At 38.2% G+C, this 24,270-nt stretch overlaps 1 protein-coding gene across 1 annotated transcript in view; it reads right to left on the bottom strand.

Annotated features, from left to right (window-relative positions):
* Positions 1-1,169: 1,169 nt before the first annotated feature.
* Positions 1,170-24,270, bottom strand: part of TDRD15 (tudor domain containing 15) — a 125,566-nt gene continuing 102,465 nt past the window's right edge. Inside the window, exons 19-22 of the transcript XR_013948615.1 lie at positions 13,400-13,597; positions 6,776-7,004; positions 5,931-6,032; positions 1,170-2,320 (exon numbers count right to left, since the gene is read on the bottom strand). The gene's annotated coding sequence lies outside the window, so the exon portion shown is untranslated. The remainder of the gene's footprint in view (positions 2,321-5,930; positions 6,033-6,775; positions 7,005-13,399; positions 13,598-24,270) is intronic.

Raw genomic sequence — 24,270 nt, 5'->3', positions numbered from 1 at the left:
AAAAGCCAGCCATGGCAAGAGAGATAGCTGAGCTTTTTGCTTGTTGTTTTGTTTTGTTTTTTAAAAACACAACTCAGTATAGATCACTGATTTCTAAGAACCATATTTCACCATTCTTGGGAGTCTAGCACTGGAATTAAGAGAGTCTAATGACTCTCATTATTAAAGTAACTTGCATGAGACACAACAGTAGTTTGTTCTCTCTGGTTTCCCACTAATGTACTAATGCAATGCGATGTAATGACTGCAGGAGAGTTTACCTTCACACAGACATTTTTTCAAGTGATGTCCTCAGCTTCCCTTAGAAGACATCCACTGATGTGATTACACCAGTAAGACTGGAACAACATGACTATATTTCAGCTGAGAATCTACTTTACTGAACACACCTGAAGACGGGAGCTTTCAATTAAGATGTGATGTCAACGAATAAAGAGCACATTTTCTAAATCTTCATGGAAAAATCTCTAAATAATGGGACTCGCAGTGTAGTGTTCATTTGTATTAGAAAAGGACTCTGATTTAATCAAGCCATATCTAAATCCCTACCTGAATCTTGCATCTAATTATGTTTTAGAATAAATTTTTATACTCCCTTTACCCCACCCCCACTTAGGATACTGGCAGAAAATAATGAGCTTTAGCAGTGGGTAGGTGTTTAAACCTCTTCTGATCCTGAAGATGTAGAAACAGAGCAAATGAAACCCTCTGTGGTTGAATTCTGACGTGTGCAGCAGCCCAAGCAGGACTCTGGGTGAGGGATTGTTTCTATACACTTGATATGCAGAGGATGACACATGCAGGAGCACCTATTCTCTCTACATTTGTTTGTCTAATTTTGATGAAACACACAATGAAATAGCACATCAAAGGAACAGCATAAAGCTTTGCCTGTGGTGATTTTGCGCCTAAGCCAGCTGTAGAAAATTATATCCTATCAGAGAAATCGTGGACAACAATGAAGACAGCAATGAATGCCATGAGCTAAAGATGTCAGCACAGACCATTCAGAGCTTGAACTGAAGCCCACTGCAGCCTTTCACATCATAGCAAAAGGTTTTGGACTGACCTGCTGAACACAGACCTCATTGTAAGGATTCCTTCTTCATCTGGACCCTTTCTTTTCCCAGCTGACAACAGCCTAAGAGAAGTACATTCTCAAGCAAACAAGATCATGTGTTACAGATACTTCCAGCACATAAAGAATATACTATAAACAAGCATTTTAAAACCACTTTTCAACATTCATTTTATTCAGGTCTTTCCCATTGTAGTAGGCATTGCCATTTTTAGATTCATCCTGGCCATAATCAATAACCTATACCATTTTTACAAAAAAAAAAAAAAAAAAAAAAGAAAAAAATATTGCAGACCTTCAAACAGTCCCTAAATGAGTATCACTTTTCTGCACACATTTTCATGTGGCATTTTAAAAGTCAGTTTCACAAAAATGTACACTGATAAAATGTCTCTAGCAAAATTGTAAAAATATTATTTGGTCAATATGTATTCTTTGCCAGCAGAGAAATGCTAAGAAGCACATCACTCAATAAAACTTAAGATTTCAGTAAAGTTTCTTCAGTTCATACATGAGCTGGCACAGGAGGAGTGAAAACAACTGGATGCATATTTAACCTGGGATAAATATACATCAGTGTGATTCCATCTATACTGTAATGAAAGAGGTCAGAGCTGCTTTCCATTACCTTTCCTGCTGACATTCTGGACTTTTGCCTTTGCAGTGAAAACTCTGGCAAATGTGATGCAAATAGGAGTGAATTCCCCCTTGTTAGCACATCCCTCCTTTATATACACCAGACCTGGTTACTAGCACTAGCTATCTTGGAAAACAGGTACTTTACCTCTGAACACAATGAGGCCTGATCTTTCAACCAGGTTTAAGTAGGGTTAATGTCCTGTGAACTCTTAAATTTAATGATCATAATTTGTACCTCCCCACACCTCATGTTTTCAGCACTACCATTCCCTATGCAGTAGCTGCCAGATGTAACCCCATGGGTGATTTTATGTTAGTCTTAGACAAAGCAATTCTTTGTACTGATGTTCTGGATACCCAGAGTATTTTAAGGATGAAAGATGCTATATGATATTATCATTGCTGTACCATCAATCTATGTTTAAAGTGTCTGAAAGATCCTTCATTACCTTGTTAGCTGAAAGTGTTTAGTTTTGCTGCTTTATTTATCCTCCTGGTTTCAGTTTCTTCCTTTAGGTATCTTTGCTATTAATACATCTGGTCTTTTCATGCATTTTCTTCTATAGGGAGAAGGTAAAGAGGCAGGGAAATCCTATGGTCATCCTTCATGCAGCATGAATGCAAAGATAAGGGATGTTAGGGCTAGCAAGAGTGAAGACAGTAATACACATTCATCTCAAGGGAAGGGAAGGGAAGGGAAGGGAAGGGAAGGGAAGGGAAGGGAAGGGAAGGGAAGGGAAGGGAAGGGAAGGGAAGGGAAGGGAAGGGAAGGGAAGGGAAGGGAAGGGAAGGGAAGGGAAGGGAAGGGAAGGGAAGGGAAGGGAAGGGAAGGGAAGGGAAGGGAAGGGAAGGGAAGGGAAGGGAAGGGAAGGGAAGGGAAGGGAAGGGAAGGGAAGGGAAGGGAAGGGAAGGGAAGGGAAGGGAAGGGAAGGGAAGGGAAGGGAAGGGAAGGGAAGGGAAGGGAAGGGAAGGGAAGGGAAGGGAAGGGAAGGGAAGGGAAGGGAAGGGAAGGGAAGGGAAGGGAAGGGAAGGGAAGGGAAGGGAAGGGAAGGGAAGGGAAGGGAAGGGAAGGGAAGGGAAACTATGTCACAGGAATCATTGTTGTAGCACATATTTACATAATGTTCTTCCCATTTGGCAGCAAAGCCTGTGGGGAAGAAATCAGAAACCTCTGAACTCTCTTATCCCTTTCATTTCCTCAGAGGAATATAAACTGCATGCTGACCTCAGTATCAGCTCTTTGCCTCACTCTGTTTTGCAATGTCAGTCATGACACTTTCAGGTAAATATATTGAACTTTGCATATTTTGGGGTTTAGATCACTTAGCCTTCCAGCAAGTCTCCCAAGAGTGTCTGGTTGGACCTACTCAGAAGCAAGCTTTTACTTAATTTTAACACATTTTAAAAATATAGTAAGACTGTGGAGAGGGGAAGAAAAAAATCATCAATCAGAAATTGAACTAAAGCCCATGAAATAAAGCTCTCGTCTATCGTCTACTAAAAATCATGCCTTTGCTAATGTTTTCTAACTTAAGATATAACATGGTATCACTCACCTTGAAATTTCATTTATTCAAATAAGTGCTTAAAAATAATGTTTTCCACTTCCTAAGGAAGCAGAAAACACAGCTGAGTACTTACTTTAGCCTTCACTTATAAAATAATATTATAAAGGCAATAAGAATGTGCACGAATACCAAATGAGTTAAAGCCATATTTTTCAGATGGACAGTAATATATATATATAATATATATTATGATATCCTAGACACATTGAGTAAAATTCATCTGCCCTGTCATTGGTACCAAAGTTGGTAGCATAAGTCTATGTTGTCAGTAGAGTGAAACTGGCACCTCCAGAAGACAATTGTTTTCATTCAGAGATAGATGCATGTGACAGGTTACGTGAATTGCCCTTTGGAGATGCTTATGTCTCTCATTAGCTATGGAGAGACTCTACAGTGGCACTTTGAAGTTTGACTATTCCATTATAGGTACCTTAAAGGAGGCTAGATTAGTCTCACTGAGAATGACCTTCCAACATGAAGGCCAGGTGTCTAACTGATCTGTTAAAGAGCTCTAGAAGCACCAGAAAACTCTAGTTAACTCCAGTCCAAGCTCAGAAAAGAGAAAATAAAAGGCATTATAACCATTTAAAATAGAAAATAAGAATCCAAGGGAAAGAAAATGATGCTATTAAATAGGAAATATTAGGCTAGAGAGTAGTAGAAAGCTAACCTCAGCCTATACAAAGTCACCTTTGAATAGTCACAGACAGTTAATGCTGCAGGGAATGAGATCCAGAGCCTGAAAATGTCACTTTATGCATTGTTAAAAGCACCTGACTTCAACACAAAAATAAACAAATGGAAAAACACTACGTGTATTATAGCAGAAATGAACTGGGTGTTTTGAGTTTTGCTTTTTCCAATGTTGCAAATACATGTTCAAGGCATTTAACTATTACGAGTAACTGAATGTTTATTACATTTCTATCCATGTCTTGAAATCTTCCACTAGACAAAATTTACTGTCTCTAATCAAAAGACAGCCAATGTCATCTAAAATGTAACACCCACAGTAGCGATGTTTATATTTGCCTTTATCTTAAAAAATAAAAATTAAAATGAAGTAAATTCTGGTCCTAGTCACTCTGTAGTAGCTTTGTCAGTGGAGCCTTTCAAGATCAACATTGCCCCAGACTGCTGGCAAGTGTCATGAACTATGAAGCACATTAGTAGGCAAGAGGTTTTGAATAAAACCTGGGTCAAAACACAGAGCCTTTCTAATACACAACTCACTAAAAATTCAGTAAGAATTTAAGAGTGGGCAATAAAATCCTGAGGGGTGCAGTTTGTAAAATGTGCCTGGGGGAGTTGTACCAATGATTAGGCAGAAAAGAGAGTTTTGAGGCTGAGGTGTGCAAACAAGAGGAAGCTTGACATTGAAGCTTTCCAGTTCTGACAAGGTGTTAGGAGGGGATAAACATGGCTGGCAGTCCCAGCAGACTTACTCGACACTGGCATGGTTAAGATACCCTTCTGGAAAGAGTGAAGTGGGTTCCAATCTACTGGTTTGCCTTCAGAGAAACTATTTCATGCCTAATATAATGAAGAAGAATATCACTGTTTTCCAAAGAATGTCAGCTGTTCAGCTTGTCAGGATCTTGGTCTATCCGAACATTCAGGATAAGCACCAAGCTGCCCTTCTTTGACGTCTGCATATTATTAGCTAGTAAAGGGGTCTTAGATCCTAATTCACTTTGTCTGAGTCATTCACATCTAAAAGGGATACCTGAATATTGAGTCCTAACAATATTCAGTAGGACTGCATTGTTTATGAGCCAAACTCAACTTGAAAATGAGCTTTGATGTTTTCCAAAATTCTTTTCCAAACCTCCTTAAAGGTCAAATACCTTTTACTTCTATGCATTGTATCAGAGACAGACGAGAGTTCACCTTTATGAAGAGATTCTGAAGACTGTTATTTTTAATGCAACTTGAATTTAGATGCAGCTTGTGGCTACATGGTTGTAAAGTCAGAATAACTTCACCATAGTGTCTTCCTAAGAAGAAGCTGTGACTCTCAGTTGCTGTGAATGTAAACTTTTGCTGTTGACTTCAACAGCAGTTTAGGCTCCAGGTTTTCAACTTGCATGAATTAATGACTGTATCATCAATCACTTGATTTCTCAGTTTGCTTCATTATTGTTCAAAGCAGCTTTATTTATCTGTTTCCTGCCTCCACTTAATAATATTTGTAATGTCTTATGAAAATTAGTTTTTGAAAAACACAAAAGCAAGGAATGAAAAACAGGACCTCCTATCGCCTCTCCAAGTAATCAAAAGCTGAATCTAAATAGTTCTATGGCAACAGGCAGAGAAAAGTATATTTTCAATTACTTTATTTCCGTGTGTGAACTGCACATCCAAATCACACTTCGTGAATAAGTAAACAATTTAATTTGTTTTTATTTTATTTTGTGTTTGAGTGTGGTTTTCTATTTTCTTTTTGGTAAGAAAAAACAGGAAGAAATGGGGAATAATAAAACCCACCCAGCATTGGCAAACTTTTCTCATTACACTCTGAGCAACAGCAGGATGGGGAAAATAACAGATCATTATGTCTGATGAGTATAATTACACTTTTTCAAAAAAAAAAAGGGGGGGGGGAATCTAGGTTTATCACTACACCTGGGTTTTTTTATAGATACCTTTAAATTCCGCTGAACATGCAGCAGCAGACAAATTATTCCTTCTTGCTGTTTGATGGCCTCCAGTAACGCTTAAGAAAAATTGTTTTCCATTCCACTGAACTGTAAAATAAACAAAACAAACCCTTCACTAAATGCTCTAAAGGCCAAAGGGTCTCAGTGAATGAACTTCAAATGACTGCTTTGCTCATCATAGAAAAAATCCATTATGTGATTGTGTTTAGAAATGGTCTAGCATATTTTGGGCACTATGGCATTTTAAAATAATAAGGATTAGAAATAAATAATAAACTGGTGAACAGGCAGAAAGTAAGTTGCTCCCTAAATCTAAATACAAATGTATTTCAATGTCATTTTCTATACACAGAGAAATGCATAGAACTAAATCAGATCTATCATTTATCGTGAACATTATGTTTTCCTGTACTTTTCAGCTTACTTTCATTCCTTTCATGAAAAAGAATCTCATGACCTTTTCAGTATTAGCCTCAAGACATAGCTGAGCTATTCTTTTCATATAGAAACCCAAGACCCCAGCTGGCTAGCATGAAAGCTAACTTTGCCGACAAATCTCTAAGAAAACATGCGATAATGTTCATCTGTATTTGGGGGATTTTTTTTTCTTTTTACAGAAGCTATCAATGCATCTAAATATAACAGTTTCCTGTAGGTTTTTAGGTTTAACCAGTACCCTCTGAGACGAAGCACTAATTAACATGCTGTCCTGAGTGTTATAGGCTAATAAAAGATCGAATATACAGCAGAATCGTAACACTTTCTGGTAACTGCCTTTCTTTTACTGCATCTGCTAGAAAATGTACTACTGGTGTTTTAAGATTCCTCACCTCTTATTCATCACCAGAAAATAAAATCCCTGTAGTATCTGTTCTTTTGTAAGCTCCATTAGGAGATGATTTCCAGTCTCTCAGTAGGATTTCCAAGAGCTTCACTGTGAAGTTTATACGAAATTTCTTTATAACAGAAAAACAGTCAGGACAGAGCTTTTCCTTCGAAGATTTTTCTTTGGTTTTGTCAAGTATGTTTCTCCTACTGGTTCAAAATCATCAGGAATATCTATGGACAATAATAGATAATGAATACAGAAGATAAGCTTGAATATCCAGTGATGAACTTCACATAATACTCCTAAAAAAGGACTTTGGAACACTATTTAAGGTATCTGCAGGAGCTCTTTAAAACCTACCCTCACACCCATCATTGTCTTCAGGTGTTCAAATACTTTTAAAATAATGGTCTAAGAACATAACTCCAGCATTCCTCTGATACTAAGTGAACTTTTATCCCTCTTCATAATGAAATAGATCTCAGTAGAATCTCTGTCTCACTAAGACAACCAGATTGCTAAAACAGATTTTTCTACCAACAACAGATACAGCTACTGGGAAAGCAGGTCTGTGAGCCTCCAGATGGAGCTGCCACCTATCCACTCCTACTTTTGTTCTTGGTAAGAGCAGAAGCCACTCAGGTTGATTGTTTGTATAGGAAGAAACATTAAGGTGTCTGGGTTGTGTATATCCTCCACCAGATGCTGTCCATCATCTTCAGAGAAAACTGGCAAGTCAAATGGATCCATGGAAAGGATTTGATCAGTAAGATGTCCCCTTGAGCATGCTGAGGGACAGGAATACAGACTAACACAACTTTCTTGCACTTTGGAAGTTGTGGCTATGACATGCATTTCAATGGAGATTCCTGATCACAGACTTTTCAGGGAAACTCTATTAACAGTAATGAACCTTCCCTGCACACATGTCCTATCATATCTTATCCACATACAGCAGCATCTTTGTCTAATATTAGATACTCTGAATTGATTCTTTGGAAAATTGCCATTAAAAGCTCTTGGTTGGAGAATGGTCAAATTACCTGTACAACAGTGTGGATTGGACAGCCCTGCGGGGCAGTATGTTCTAGATCACACAGGGCTCAGAAACTGTCCATTGTCATGTATTCAATTTTGTCTCAGAAAGTACTACACAGGCAGGTATGGATCAGGCAAAGCTTAACTGGATAAAGGGATAAAGGACAACACAACGTCACTGCTCACGCCATTAGTAAATCATCTCATCTAGTGTTCCTTCTGTGTGTGATGCAGCAGATGTGAATGACAACTCAAAATACAAAGGGAAGGCAATGCTGAACAGCTACCAAATATGACTTGGTCATAGGAGGATACCTCACACAGATTGGTATTACTGGGGAACACAGATTGATATTACTGGGGAAGTGGAACAGAATTTCTTTAGTGTCTATCGCTGCCTAACTTGTACTTGGCAAATGCTGAGCTGATGTTATCAGGATAAGACTATGACTGCTTCCAGACCTATTTTATGTAATTGCATTTGGACATGGAGGTGTATGGAAATGAGAAGAAGACCTTTCAAACCACTGGAAAACAGTCACATGAAAAAATCAGAAAGTATTGATGCCTTCTGTGTTTTTCTATAGTCTATTAAGACTAATTGCTTGGGTGGGCTCCCACCATGAACTGGTCATTAAAAAGAACAGGTGAGGTAACTATAATCAAATGAAATATGAATGACATCAAAACCATGCATGTACCACTATGCTTTGCTTCTTGCAGTAAAAACAGCTTTCAAACCTGCAATACAATCTTCCCAACAAGCATATAAATAAAGCCACACCTAATAGTGCTCTTCTTCCTATCCAGGCTGGCTGTGGCTCTGGGCAGCCTGCTCTAGTGGTTGGCAACTCTGCCCAGAGCAGGGGGGATTGAAACTAGATGATCTTTAAGGTCCTTTTCAATCCAGGCCATTCTATGATTCTATGATTCCTTGACATGCTGTGATGGACAAAATTTCTTTCTGCATCTATAGATATGAAACTTTTCTACCATTCAAGGTAAACATATGTTAATTCCAGAAAGCTCTGGAGAAATAAATAAATAAATAAATAAATAAAATAAATAAATAAATAAATAAAGCTTGCTTTCTCTGGCACAGAATTAGTTCCAGCAATAAATTAAGCTACTACATACAATATTTAGAATTGCTACTGACTCTGAAGACTCAGATAATCCCCACAGAAATAACACGTCTGTCACACATTTCTCTTGGGTTATGGTGCCATTTGCCAACAAGGGGAGATCTTTGATAAGAGAAGAGCTATTCAAGATGATTTTTTCAGTACTCCCACAGAAGTCAAGACCTGAGCAACTTCTTAAATGTTGACAGAAGGCATGATAGGACCAGTTAACACTTCAGCACATTTTAAACACAATTTTGACCTATGAGCTTGCTGTGGAACCCAGAATAGGATTTATACCCACTCAATACAAAATAAGTGACAGGGATAGTAATAAGTGATAGTAAGACAGACTTTTAGAAACATTGCCAAAGCCTCCAGAAGAGGTTTTACATCTAAACTAAGAACATTCAGACAACATTAAAGTCCTGGTAGAATATGGATTTCTGACAAAAATTAAAGATACAAGTTTTCTACGGTCTACAGCTATATTAATGTACTAAGCTGAGAGAGCATGGCCTGGGTCACTAGGTTTTAAACATCAATTCTATTCAGGCTTTAAATCTGTTTAGAGGCACTTCTGACTTTGGTCAAGGTAATTTTCACATGTCTACATCGTTTTGAATTGCCAGAGAATTTGGCAGCATGGATAGTATCCAGACTTGAAACATGAGCACTATGTATTTTACAAGTCTATACTTGCGTTAAACAGCCTAAAGGATAGTACCTACTTAACTGTAAAGCCCGTGTTGCTATTTTTTGGAGGGGCAAACAGAACAGGTACCTGAGCAGAGTTGTGTGAATGTATACAGGAGGTAATTGGTCACTAAGTATTCTGGGCTTTTACACGATCTTTCTTTCTGCTGTCTGAAGTGTAAAATTAACTTCTTTTTACCTATCTATTCTGCAACCACCTCAGAATACCTCTCAAGCCTTCCTGTCCCAAAGCCTTTAGGACCCTGGAGATCCATAATCCTCCCAGCCCAAGCATCCTTTTCTTTATCAACACACTTAAAACTATTTCTTTCAACCCTTCTCATTTACCTTGTCCCAACTTCCTCACATGAACCCCAAATACATTCATTCCTCCCAATACATCACCACAACACCTATCCTAGTCCTCTCTCAGAGTCTTCATTTTGATCCATTCCACTTTCTAAATCTTATTTCACCTTGTTCACTTTGACAAACAGTACATAACGATGCCACGTACGGTTTGACCTACCCAGCTGAGCCTGACATCCCTCCAAGTTTTATTTCACCCATAGCTCAATTTTGGGCTCTGATGTAGAATTTTAAAATTCAGACATAAGGCCCACCTAGACAGGAACCTAGAAGGCTGTGAGAGGACGACATGACAAGGAAAGACAATCTCAGCTGTATTTCAAAGTCTTACCTATTAGAGCCTGATATTTTGTCCATAGTTGCTTGAGTTGGGCATTTAGTATATAGAAAAAAGTTTTCATAGAATCATACCATAGAAGACCTTGGGTTGGAAGGGACCTTAAAGATCATTCAGATCCAACCCCCTGCCATAGGCAGGGATGCCATGCACTAGATCAGATTGCCCAGGGTCCCATCCAACCTGACCTTGAACACCCACAGGGATGGGGCAACCAAAACCTCTCTGGGCAACCTGTTCCAGTGAGTGAAGAACTCCCTCTTAACATCTAATCTAAATCTCCAATCTTTTAGTTTAAAGACATCACTATCTGCCTGTGTAAAAAGTCATTCTCCATCATTTTTATAAGCACCCTTGAAGTATTGAAAGGTTACAATCAGGTCTCCCCAGAACCCTCTCTTCTTCAAGCTGAACAGCTCCTGCTCTCACAGCCTTTCTGAAGAAAGCAGAGGTGCTCCAGTCCTCTGATCCTCTTTGTAGCCCTCCTCTGGACCTGCTCTAACAAATTGACATCTTTCTTGTGCTGGGGGCCCCAGACCTGGACACAGTACTTCAAGTGTGTACTTCTGCTGATGCAGCCCAGGATGCAGTTGGCCTTCTGGGCTGCAAGTGCACACTGCTGGCTCATGTTGAGCTTTTTGTCCACCAGAACCCCCAAGTCCTTTTCCACAGGGTTGCTTACAATGAGTTCTTCTCCCAGTCTGTACTCCTGTCTGGGATTGCTCTGACCCTGGTGTAGCACCTTGCATTTGGCCTTGTTGAATCTCATTACGTTCGCATGAGTCCACTTCTCAAGCTTTTCCAGGTCCCTTTGGATGGCATCCCTTTCCCTCTGTTGGATTAACTGCACCACTCAGCTTGGTGTCATCTGCAAACTTGCTGAGGGTGTGCTCAATCCCACTGCCTATGTCATTGATAAGGATATAAAACAGTACTGGTCCCGAGACAGACCCTGAGACACACCAGTCATCACCAGCCTCCACCTCAACATAGAGCTGTTTATCACCACTTTGTGGCCATCCAACCAGTTCTTTACCCATTGAATAGTCCACCCATCAAATCCATCTCTCTCCAATTTGGAGATCAGGATGTCATGTGGGACCATTGCAAAGGCCTTACAGAAGTCCAAGCAGATGACATCAGTGGGTCTTCCCTTGCCAACTGATGCAGTCACTCCATCGTAGTAGGACACCAGATTGGTCAGGCATGATTTACTCTTGGTGAAGCCATGCTGGCTCTTATGGATCACCTCCTTGTCCTTCATTGCTTGCAGGAGGATTTGTTCCATGGTCTTGACAGGCACAGAGGTGAGGCTCAATGGCCTGTTGTTCCCTGGGTCTTCCTTTCTACCCTTTTAAAAAACGGGGGTGATGTTTCCCTTTTTCCAGTCACCAGGGACTTTGCCTGACTGCCAGGACTTTTCAAATATGATGGAGGCTTGGCAACTCCATCAGCCAGTTCCTTCAGGCCCCTGGGAGGCATATCATCAGGCCCCATAGACTTGCACCTGATCTGTTTCATTAAATGATCTTGAACCTCCTCTTTGCTTACAGTGGGAGGGACTTTGCTCCCCCAGCCCTCATCTATGGGTTCAGGGAAATGAGAGACATGGGAAGCCTGACTGGAAGTGAAGACTGAGGCAAAGAACATGTAGAGTTCCTCAGTCTTCTTCATTTCTGCTTTTATTGGTTTTGTTCTGTTGTGGTGTGAGTTTTTGTTTGTTTGTTTGTTTTCCTCTCCTCCTAATTGCTTGGTAAAGGGAAAGAGAGCGAAAAAATATTTTTGGAGTTGTATGATTTCTGCTAAGAGCTCATATTGTTGATATGGAGTGCTATTAGCATTAAACGTGTGTAAGGACTTGAGTTTGAGAGTCCCCTGTACTGACACCTCATTTGTTTGCATTATGAAGAAAATATGAAAGTAGTACAGCATACGTAGAAGAAATTTATTTCACACAGTCAAATAAATAATGTAAAATGAGGAAAAATGTACAATAGTAATCAGAAGATCAGCTTGCAATCTTAGATTTAACCAGCTCTGTGACTAGAGTCAAAATACTTAGATCATTCAGAGGAATATTTCTGTAACAAGTAAATATGGCTTGCTTGCTTTCTATGAGAAAAAGATTGTCTTTGTTTCCTATAAATCTTTGCAATAGATTCATAGTGTGTTTAAGGGCAAAGTAATAGCCACTATCTTCTCAAAAAAAATTAAAAGTCATTTTATGAATATTATTTTACCTGCTCTGCTGGGAGACGAAAAAAAAAAAAAAAGGAAAGAAAAAGAATCAGGTTAAATCATAAAATCATAATCAGGTCTACATGCAGAAAGCTGGAAAAAAATATTCTAATACATAAGAGGTAGTTTTTTGTTGGGTGGATAGCATCCCCGGTCAGTTTTGTGTTTATGGCTCAGTACTAGTGAAACATTTTATTTTCACATCTTAAAAGATCATTTCAGGGCTGAACAAACACAGCAGATTCAGCAGCAGCTGGAATACAACTACTACTGTTCACCCTTTGGAAAGTTTATGAAAGTGCTGGTATGGTTCTGAAATATTAAAAGGTCTTCTGAAACTCAGAGAGAAAACAGCAATGTAAAATCAAGGGTCTGGTCTGGCTGAGTGGATAAAGTGTCACCCTTTTATTCTGGGGACCTAAGTCTTTCAAGTCAATATGTGGTGTAGAAAGGCTTTTATGGTCATTGGCTAGTGGCCATGAATTCGTATCAACAAAAGTAGCATAATTCAGACGAGGGAAGAGGAAGAAATCAAAGTGTAACAAGGCTTGTGTTATAAAAAGGCACAGTCCCTCACTTGGAAACAGTCTTGAACAGTAACATCTGACCCAAAGCTCTTGCTCCTGGGAGAGAGTTCAGATCACAATTTGCATTTGTATGTTTCAGCTTGACTTAGCTCTATACATCTAAAAAATTTTACACTTTACATGGTTCCATATTTGACATGACTCTATTACCATGGTACCAGAACACCTCCAATTTTGATACACTTATTATTTTAACCCTGTGGGGTAAGGAATACTTGGGCAGAGACGTTACTTACATTTACACAGACAGCTTGACTTGCAGCCAGAATATCCAGAGTGCTTAAGATTGCTGGCAGTAACACAGGAAAATCACAAGTCCATAAAAAGTTTGAACTTCAGCACAGTAGCTCTGGCAGTCCTTGGGAAGAAGGTCAGTGCTCCAGGCCACCTCAGGGCATGCCAGGTTGTCTCATCCTTGTATTCCAGGCTCAGTCCTAAGGAAAGACAACCTGATGTTGCATGCAGGATTCAGGCTGAGGCCAAAATGACAGAACAAAATAACTATGTCTCTCTTAAGCCCTCACCTCCCTCAGATGCATCTTTAAACACCTCTCCAACTTTTCATTTCAACAATTTGTACAGTGTTCTGGCAACACTCCTGTATTTCATATCTAACACCTTTGGGTACCTTTACACTTCTCAAGACAAGAAAAAACCTTTTTTGTTGCTCCAACGGTTCCACAGTTATCCCCACATGAAGAGGGAGAAGGGAAGTAATTTAAAATTATTTTCAGTCTTTCCACCTGCTACAACTTAACAAGCAGCTATCAGCCTTACTGCTCTGTTTCTCACTGGTGGGTGGACTGAAAGCTCTTTTAAGTAACATTTATCTCCATCGAGCCAACCAGGTAAGGGTCTGTACTGATCTGTTCCTAACTGGTATAATTGTTCACATCTACTTTTAAAATATCTCCACAAATATTTTAATTGCCAATAATTAACTGCAGATATAGAAGGAAAAAGGCAAATAGATGCTCACAGCTGGATTATTCCATGCTTCTGGACAGCTTTAACACCAGATAAGATGCAGTGTTTGGATGCAAATCTGGCATAAGTGATCCCATACAAAACTATTTCTTCAAGACACCCCAGAACACATCTCAATTGTCCTATATGAAAAACAGCTTTTCCTTTCCAAGTGTTTATCCTCTGATTAATTCACAAATATTGGGGTCATTTCCCTTCTTATTTTAAATGAGGTTTATTGCAAGAGTCTTTTTTCTTATTTTATGAGAATTCCCTTTGAATGTCATAGTAGACCTTCCGTGGACTGGGTTCATTTCTGTAACAATGGAAATGTCACAGTGGATAAAACTAAGTACATCAGATTCAGCAAACAAGCTCCAGTATTGTGGAAGTCATCTTTTATTGCTGTTTAAAGAAGAAGCATAAGAAATATTCCTCCTATATATGAATAAAAATATATACATCTTAGTACTATAGAGGATAATAATGGTCTTTTCTTCTAGCTAACTTTCCTGACTTTTTTAAAATCTAATTTATTCTTTGGGCACTACAAAAATCTGACAGTGAGTTCCAAAGCTGAAACGTGTGAGAAAAGCACTTCCTTACATTTACCTTAGACTAGTAGCATGACAATTTCATCAGATGGTCCCTATTTCTTCAAACATGGTCAACAGTAAACAAAGCAGTTCATCTTCTCTGTGCTATTTATTATCTTATATAATATATAATTTTGTTCCTTAGTCATTTTTTTTTTCCCAAAAGATCCATAATCCTAGCCTAACTGATCTTCACAAAAGTGTCTTCATAATGCCTTTGATCTTTGTTGATCTTCTCTGTTTCAACATTTTTTTCTGTTGGAAAAGGATGGACAAAACTGCATAGAGTATTCAGGACACGAGGTGATCCTGGCTTTATACAGAGGAAAAATTATGTCTACCATTCTGTTTTTGATGCTTTCTTTGTTGTTCATACTGTCTTCACCTTTCACTGAGCACCTTTTAAAGAGATAACTACAACTCTAAGATGTCTTTCCAAAATAGCAATATCTCATTTATGAATCTATGGCAGTGTACAAATTGTTAGGACTGTGCTTCCTTGCATCTATTACTTTTCATTTATCAGCACTGAATTTTGTCTCTCATTTTATCTCCAATTACTCAAAATCACAACATCTGCTTACACTTTTGTTGTCAGTTTTGTCACCTTGAAGAATTCTGTAGTATCAGCAAAGTTAGTCACCTCATTATTCATCTGTTATTCCAAATAATTTATAAATGTGATGAACTGTACAAGTCCTAACAAGAGCCCCTCTGTCTGTACTGACAATCTTTTTGTGAAGTGAAAACTGCAAAGCTGTCCCTACACTTTGCTTTCATCTTTTCACCTACCATTATGCTTTCCTTGATAACTTCTATTAGTCTTGGACACAGCTGACAAAAAGTACATTCAGGATTCCAGGTGTTGTTTTGGAATTTTAGCAATTTTAGCTTTATAGGACACACACACTCATTTCTAAATTTCCTTTTTTTTTTTTTTTCTTTAAATCTTAGCTTAATATGCCAAGTAAATTGTCTTGTAGTTGGATGAACCAATCCAAAGTCAAAAAGAATCATACAAAAAGAAGTCCTGATGTTTAGAAAATCAGCCTTTTCCTTCATCATATAGTACCAATTTGAAATCAAAAGGAGTATTTTAACCAGTTGAATCACAGCCTATTGACTCCTGCCCTTCCTTACAGCTACCCCATTTCAGCAATTCACATTTTCACTAAGCATATTGAGGATATGGAAAGGCATTAAAACTTAGTGGTGTGACAATGTTGTGGAGGTGTATTAACTTAGTCAGCTTTCATGCTGACTTTGCAGTGATAAAAATGAGATGAACCAGTGGGTAAAAAATACATAGAGACGTAATAACCAATCTGCTTCTTTCCTACTCATCTCTGGCTTCATGATGCTGAAAATCTCACTGCTTCAGCCTGGGGAAAGAAATCTTTCCATAATCCTACAAGAGTTTACAATCTACCATACAAATCAAAGTAATATGGTAATCAGCAGATAAGCACAATAACACATGTGGCGTTAAATGAAGTCTCTTGTTCTCTCATGGGGGGAAGAGAGAGACTTATTTGTTCAATATACCATTATAAAATTATCTAGTTTTAGGAAGAAAAAAAAAAGAAGAAAAAAAAAACACAACAGAGAGTACATTTTAAATTCTTATCTTTTTGCTTTTTTTGTGAAACTTATTGATGAATAATTTAAAACTGTGTCTTAGCTATTCTCCGTTCTCTATAAAAATGTAATCTGACTTAATTATGTGTCATCACAGTAATAATAGTAAAAGAAATCCACTCCAGGGATGAGTAGAGCATATAGTGTTTTATGGAAAGTCCAAAAGACATTATTTTAATTTATACAAAATGAGTTTTAGCACTTGAAATACTTTTATTCATAAAATTGTTCCCAAGCATTTCACAGGCCTCCTACCAATAAGGAAAGCTTCACAGCAGAAGAATACAAAGGATGGTGGCAGCCTTGGTTAAAGGATGGCTGCCTGTTCATGAGGATTTTATGCACTGATTCTTGAACTTAAGGTTGGCAAAGAAAATTTTAAGCACCAGAAATAGAGGAGATGGAAAACTTCTATTAACCCAAGAAAAATCTATTTAGTTGACCCCTATCCATGTCACGTCAACAAATCCATGCTGCACAATTAATTATTAACAAAATTAGCAACAGCTTGTGCTGATGTTTCTTCAATATGTAAGGACCATTTCATATGAGATCACACCAAGATGGTATTTAAAGCCATCTCCTGGCTAAAACTAGAGATTATGTTACTGAGAGAGATGAACAACCAGAGAAAATGAACCCAGAAGCAGTCTTGCTCTATATGCACACTCTTTCCCATGTGAAAATTCCAAAGCATCTCTGTAAAGGGGCATATTCATATTTGTATCCTAGTTATACCACCTTTATGTCCAGATCACATATGTCTAGGAAGACTACTGAATTTTTGAATTGAGAAGGGGCTCATAACCTGGTAACTAAGATGGCCATTCTGTGGAACAAGTAAAGTTTAATAATCAAATAACAGCCCAGCTCACTAACTGGAATTGTTTCTGTGCTTAGAAAGCTGACACAGTCTTATTTTCTAGCATGGAAGATCCACCTATTCTAAGATAAAATGTCCAAAATGCAAGTTAAAATTTGAGAAACTAATGCGGGAAAACTGATTTATACTTTATATATTATTTTTACCATAATATAGAAACTACCGTAGAACTACCACCATTTGTTTCCGCATATGGGGTAATTTAAAAGACAAGTTGGTGGAAAGCAGCATTCAATGTTTGTTTTTTTTTTTCTTGTTAGTCCTTTTACAACGTAAATTTCTATGAGACACCATTTGCTCAATAGGACTGCAGTTATTGTAGAGGGGCCACAATTTTTCACATCGAAGTCACTCACTTCAAGAAAATTCAAATGGACCAAGCAAAAAAGTGAAGCTCAGTTTTCAGAAATGAACAATGATGCTGGGCAGTCAATTAAAAACCCTTTCAAATGTCTTTTGTTTAAAAAAAAAAAAAGAAAAAAAAAAGAAAAAAAAGAAAAGATTTTGTGTCTAAAGAGAACAAATGATCAGAACCTTCTGAAGGCCAAACCAACAAGCCAGTGCAATGAGTGCTCAGCTGCACACACAGAACAGAAGGACCTAGCCTCTCTAATCACACCGGGACAGCCGTTTTGCACCAGCCCTCTTTCCTCAAGTGTCTTTTGAAAACCTAAACTGTGTCACTTACACTTGCCAGCCATGGCTTTCTTGTTTTCTTGTCCTCATTTCAGAGAAAAGATAGATTATTGCCATTCTTTTCTTATAATTAAATAATTTATGTACTAGGCTGTACTAGGCTCTCTGTTCATGTCACAGTCTCAGTAATGGCCTTCATATTGTTTCTTCTTGTAATATATGCAACTTGGAAGTATTATTGTAATATAGATTAAAAACTATTTTCAACCAAGCATATAGTCTCGCAATCAATTATCCTTTTGGAGCTGATTTCAGATCAAATTATGGCTTTAGAGAAAAACTCATAGAGGTTTTCATGATGTTGAAGCTAGTGCTATCAGGTTTCAGCATATTCAGACAGAATGTAGGAATGTAGGAGATTGTAAGTATGACACCAAATCACCAAGTTGTAGTGGTTGGGTAGTTGGTTTTCTTTCCCCTTTTTTTTTCTTTTTTTTTTTCATAAAGTTCATAAAAGTTTTTTATGTTCATAAAAACTGTCTTTTTAAAAAGTGAAAGGGCAGAATGAATGTAACTAACTTTGCTAAATGCATTGCAGTTTTAATGCCTATCACAAGGGAACAAAGCAAAGATTAAAATGGCATAAAACAATGGGCCTCAGAAAAGAGACTTAAAAAAAGAAAAAGCCCAACAAAAACAAAACCATGACAGTCTGAAAGAGCTGCTGTAGCAGAAGGAAATAATTCACTGAAGAATTGATGCTGAAAAGAAGCAGAAATGAGTGGGTTGAATCGATGGGCGTCATTTCTCCTTTTAGCAATGCAGAGGTCAGCAGAAGTAAACTGAGTGCATATTGTAATGTCACAGGCATGCACAGAAAAATGTCTAGAATCCACAGTTGTCTTCTGCAAGACCACGATCCTCATTCTTTCTCCAGAAGAACGTGATCTACTTTCAGCTTTGACTCCCCATTTATTTTTTGACTGGTTTGATTTTTTGACATGAATGTGAAAGTGAGCTTAGTTAGAAGCCAAACTTTGTCTGAAGTGTTCATAAAATACAAGATTTCTGGGGGAAAAAAATGATATTTTCTAGTAGGATTTAGTTCTTTTCCCTCAATCCCTATCCTACTGCTGTAAGTCGGCTGTCAGTAGGCTGCTAGATAAGTAGGATTTTGGACACCTAATTTAGATACTTAACCTTAAGCAACAAGAACCCTCTTTATAAACCTCCAAAGGCATACATTTTTCTCTAGACTTCTAAAATGAAAGAGTGAGCTCCCACACAATCCAAAGTGGAGTGAAATCATATAGCGAAGACTAGCAGTGTGTGTGTTGGCTGTATGTTGCCTGGTATGCTGGTATGTTTTGTGCAAAAATAAATAAATAAATAAAATAATCACACTAAACAACTAGCTGTCACTTCATGTGTTTAAAAGCATGCAGAAACCTATATAAACTTTGTATTTGATGACATGAGCTTCTCTACAAAAATAATTCAGCTGAAGAAATTACCATGAAAAAGCATGAATTTAGCAGCACAGCTCCAGTTTACTACATATGACAGCATTCAGAGAGAGTTTAGCAACATCTTTCTAGGACTTCAGCAATTTCAGAGCAGAATAAATGTAGGCCACCAAAACGCTAAGGCTAATTGTATGTACCAGACATTCCTAAACTCGCTGTTAATAGGATCACTATTGTTAAAGATGTTTTAAGGAATTAATGTGGTTGCTCAGATCCTCACAAGGAATCTTCCAAGGCTCATTACTAGTTAATGGGAGACTAATGTTGTGGAAAAAGGAGAGACTTAACAGAATTTATTAGCTTGCAAGAGACATCTCTGAGATATAAGGAGAATACAAAGGGGTTAAAGACTGCTGCAAACTCTCCTACAGAGATAACTAGTTATACAAAAGGGTAAGTGCTAAAAAGCTTTCAAGCCCTGCCTCACCTGACAAGGTTGGGAAAGTACGTATTATCTGAAAGGCAGAGCATACTTTTGAGAAGTAAGAAGAAGGATTCTTTTTTGGCTTGCAAATGCCTACCTATCAGACAGGAGGGGATTTACATAGGAGTGTTCATTTGTCTGCTGCTGAGACAGACTCACTGGGAACGATTTTAATAGACAGCAAAAGGATAGTTAGAGTTGCATGAGTTCATCCTTTTTGCATTACAGAAGCTGTCACATCCTTGTCTCTCCTCCTCCTCTTAAAATAATAAATATTAAAATAATTCTGAAGATAATTCTTCATCATCTTCACTAGGAGCTGTTGGATGCATGCTAGTTTTAAAAGTCAGCATACTTTTCAAATGTGCCTGCCTATAGGATCATTAACTTCAGATCAGCAGCCCCCTGGGAACAAGGCTGTGGGCTCCGAGTCCTGTGTTTGGGACATTAAAATATACAAGAACAAGAAGTTCTCTGTGATGAAATGAACCTTTTAGGTCACACACCATATACACCTGCTTTTCCGGTGTTCTGTTTCAGTGCCAGGTTATCACTATGGAAATTTGCTACTGTTTTAAAGGCTTGGGTTACCACAGAAAGGATGAATTAAAAAGTACAAAATTTCAGAAGGCATGTGTGCAGCATGAGTACATGGAACAAGTCTGGAAGTGACACACTGCGACCTTGGGTGCATGACTCGATTTGGATGTGTGTTTTAACTGTATCTTCTCTGTATGGGTAACAATATCAAATATAGGAACACTTCTTATGATAAAATGTATGGATAGATGAATGGATGCATTCTTGACAAGTTCACCTTATCAAACTTTGACTTTCTATGTAAGCAGAAGACATCACTTTACCAAGACTCCTATCTATTAAGGAATTTACCATCCTATACTGGGAGCATTCAGAAATTCAGCTTTATCATATAATCATTTAAGTTGGAAGGAATCTCTTGAAATCACCTAGTCCAACCCCTCTGGTCAAATAGGATCAGCAACAGCAAGTTGCCCAGTACTTTGTCCAACTGTTTTGACTCTCCAGGGACAGAGACTCCACAGCTTCTCTGAGTAATCTGCTGCATTGCTTGACCACACTCACAACCAAAGAGTGTTTTCTCATGTTCAGATTGAATTTCACCTGTTTTATTTTATGTCCATTTCCTCCTGTCACGTCACTGGGTACTAACCGAAGGGAGTCTGGCTCTCCATTCCCTTCCATCGGGTGTTTATAGACACATTGATAAGATCTCCCCTGAGCCTTCTCTTCACCAGGATAAAACAGGGCTCTCTCAGCCTCTCATACAGAAGATATTCCAGTCTCTTAATAATCTTTGTGACCCTGTGCTGGATGTGCCACAGTACATCTACATCTCTCTTGTACTTGGGAGCCCAGAACTGGACACAGTACCTCAGGTGTGGCCTCACCAACGCTGAGTAGAAGGAAAGGATCACTTCTCTTGACCTACTAGAAATATTTTGCCTAATACAGCCCAGGAAACCCTTGGCCTTTTTTGCTGTGAGGGTGCATTGCTGGCTCATGGTCATCTTGCAATCCACCAGGACCCAAGGTCTTTCTCAGCAAGCTGCTTTCCAGCCACTCAGCCCCCAGCATGAACTGGTGCATGGGGTTAATCCTCCCCAGATGCAGAGCTTTGCATTAACTTCATAAGATTCCCCTCTGCCCATTTCTCCAGCCTGTCAAGGTCTCTTTGAATGGTGGCATGACCATCTGGTGTATCAACCAGTCCCCTCAGCTTTGATTATCTGCAAACTTGCTGAAGGTATGTTCCATCTGTCTGCCATTTGCCCAGTAAGGATATGTGAGATGAATTCCATCCTATGCGTTTACAGCATCCATTACAGTGTGACTCTGAGCTTAATGTGAATCTATAACGTCATAAGTTAACTTAATGAAATAATAAGAACTGAACTATGTTCTGTAAATCTTCCTTACCTCTCAGAAATTATTGAAGTTACCATCAGAGCAAAGGAGTGACAGTCAAACATCAAGAAAAGCAGAATAAAAATTCAGTTGTTAGTAAATGATAATTCCTATAGAAAAGAAAGTCCAGCTTTTGTCTACAAGAAGCTCAGGAAATGAAAAACAGGTTAATAAGAAGTATGAATCTAAGATAGATTAGTTAAGTCTCACAATTCTTGTATACACAGCTGCTCAAAACTGAAGTGGTTAAATTTGTCTTAGCTTAATTCATTTCTAGTATGTATTAAATTAAACAAAATTAAGGTCTTCTTTACTTCTAACAGGGCTATCTACACAGGGATTTAACATAGCTGAAGTGTGATCTTTAACATTTAATTTGGATTGACTTTCCTAAATGTCCCAATGCAGAAGAGTCCTATTAGTGGCAAAAATTAAAACCAGACAACAGACAATGGATGCTAGCCAGGTAATGGTAAAAAGTAATTAAAAGACAACAAAGAATCTTTCCAGAAGGAATTATGAGAATCCACAGATTCTGGCCAAGAGGTGATCAAAGCAGTTACCAGCATACAGGAAAAGAGCCAGCAACAGATGAAGGGTAATCATAAAACAGATCAAATACTGTCAGTTAGAGACTGGCATTGCAGAAGATCTGGAGCACATGAAAAGACACAGAATTACTGTTTTTAAATGCCCAGATGGAACTGGGAAAAAAAAAATGAAGAGAGGAAAAACAGCTAGACTATTATACAAAGAAATGGAAGAGTTTTAATAAAACAGAAGAATCTCTTAATTCTAAAAAATTCAAGGTAGTAGACATAGTTAATGAGCCTTTAGAAATGCAAAGACTCCAAAATTAGAAACTGGAAGACCAATAATCTTTCAGAAGGGAAAGACACTTTGTTTACAAGAAATAATTACTATGGAGTCTTTCACCTTTATTTCAGGGCACAACAAAAAGACAGTGGGACTTGTATTGTGTCTGCTCAGGTAATATTATTATCTGTAAGGGAAACAGTGACTGATCCACATACTGCTTACTACCTCTTCCTAGTAATACATTCTACAGAAAAAGGAGCAAGATTCCAAAGTAAAGGAAATTCTTATCCGAAGTAATCATATAGCACCACAGGTGGACACTGACTTTTTCTAGAATGCTTCTCTGCACCTGTACAGAAAGACTCATTACCAAATAAAATCACAGCTTTACCTGCTCTCCAGATAGGGCATGGTGACCGAAAAGTAAATCTACAGCTTCACTGATGAACTTTGCTATGAACTCATGCTGTCCCTTATTGCAAACAGCCTAGGAGAAGATGGATCAGCCAGCTAACACACTAAGTAGCCTCTTTCCATGATGCTCATCACATCATTCTGTGTACTAAGGACTTCTGAAAATATCAATTTTTAACCTTTGCAGCCAAATGGAACAACCCTTTGGGGGAATTGTTCTTTACCCCACTTATTTGCAAAATACTTTTTCATGAGAATCTGATACTTTTCCCCACAAATTTATGAAGCATAACAGAGCTGAATCAAGCACAGGTTTCCATAAAGCACCCACATCCTTCCTATCTTACACGCTCAGGCCAAAATGCATGAGATGAAGAGAGGCAAGTTTCAGCCTGGAGACTCCATGGTAGTACAGCATAGAAAGCCGTAAGAAAATTTCAAACTTTAGTATGGCAGTGGAGCCTACACTGGTAAGTCGAAGAGTGCAGGAGATCAAATATGAAGAAAAATGAACATAAGTGAATTCTTGGTGTTTGGGTTAGAATTACCCCAGAGCAGTGCAGCACAGACAGAATCTGATAAAAGCTTAATTTGGCCTCTCTCCATGAAGGTTATATATCAGTTTTGCCTACACTGTAGGCTTAGCTGAAAGCTTGCTTTGCCATTTATGAGACATAGGTTATATGTATTATAGTCACCACAAGAGTGCCAGAAGGAATATAGTTTGTAACCACATTTATGCCAATACCTGCTCTTAGAACCCTCATCTGTTACTTTGGTAAAATTTCACACTTCATAAAGTAGGAACTAAATCTAGCCATATGCGATTTATTCTTGCCTAAATTAATTTACAACAAAAAGACTTATTTCCTGCCCTTGGTATAATCTGATTGGCTTTTGTGACAGCTGTAAAAGGAAAGCTGCTAAGAGAGACAATCACATCCAACAAAAAAACATGCTAATGAAATCAGACTTTCTAAAGGGAAGTGATTTTGACAGATTAAAAATTATAGTTCTGTATGGATACTACCCAAGTTGTCAGCCCTTCTTCCCACAGTAACAGCAGGCTCTGTTAAATCTGAGGAACACTCTGTCTGCTCATCATGTTATGTAAAATCAACCTCTAGCCATATCCGGGTGATTTCCTATGGTGAAAGACTCAGAAACAGAAGGTAAAAATTCCCCATTTGGCATCTTAATCTTCTATTAATGATGCAACCTGTACTGTACCATCTGAAAAACATGAATCAACACTGAG

Source organism: Anser brachyrhynchus, assembly GCF_964034855.1.
Source record: "Anser brachyrhynchus genome assembly, chromosome: 3".
Lineage (NCBI taxonomy): Eukaryota > Metazoa > Chordata > Aves > Anseriformes > Anatidae > Anser > Anser brachyrhynchus.
The sequence above is the reverse complement of the archived record's forward strand: the minus strand, read 5'-3'. Positions and strand labels throughout refer to the sequence as shown.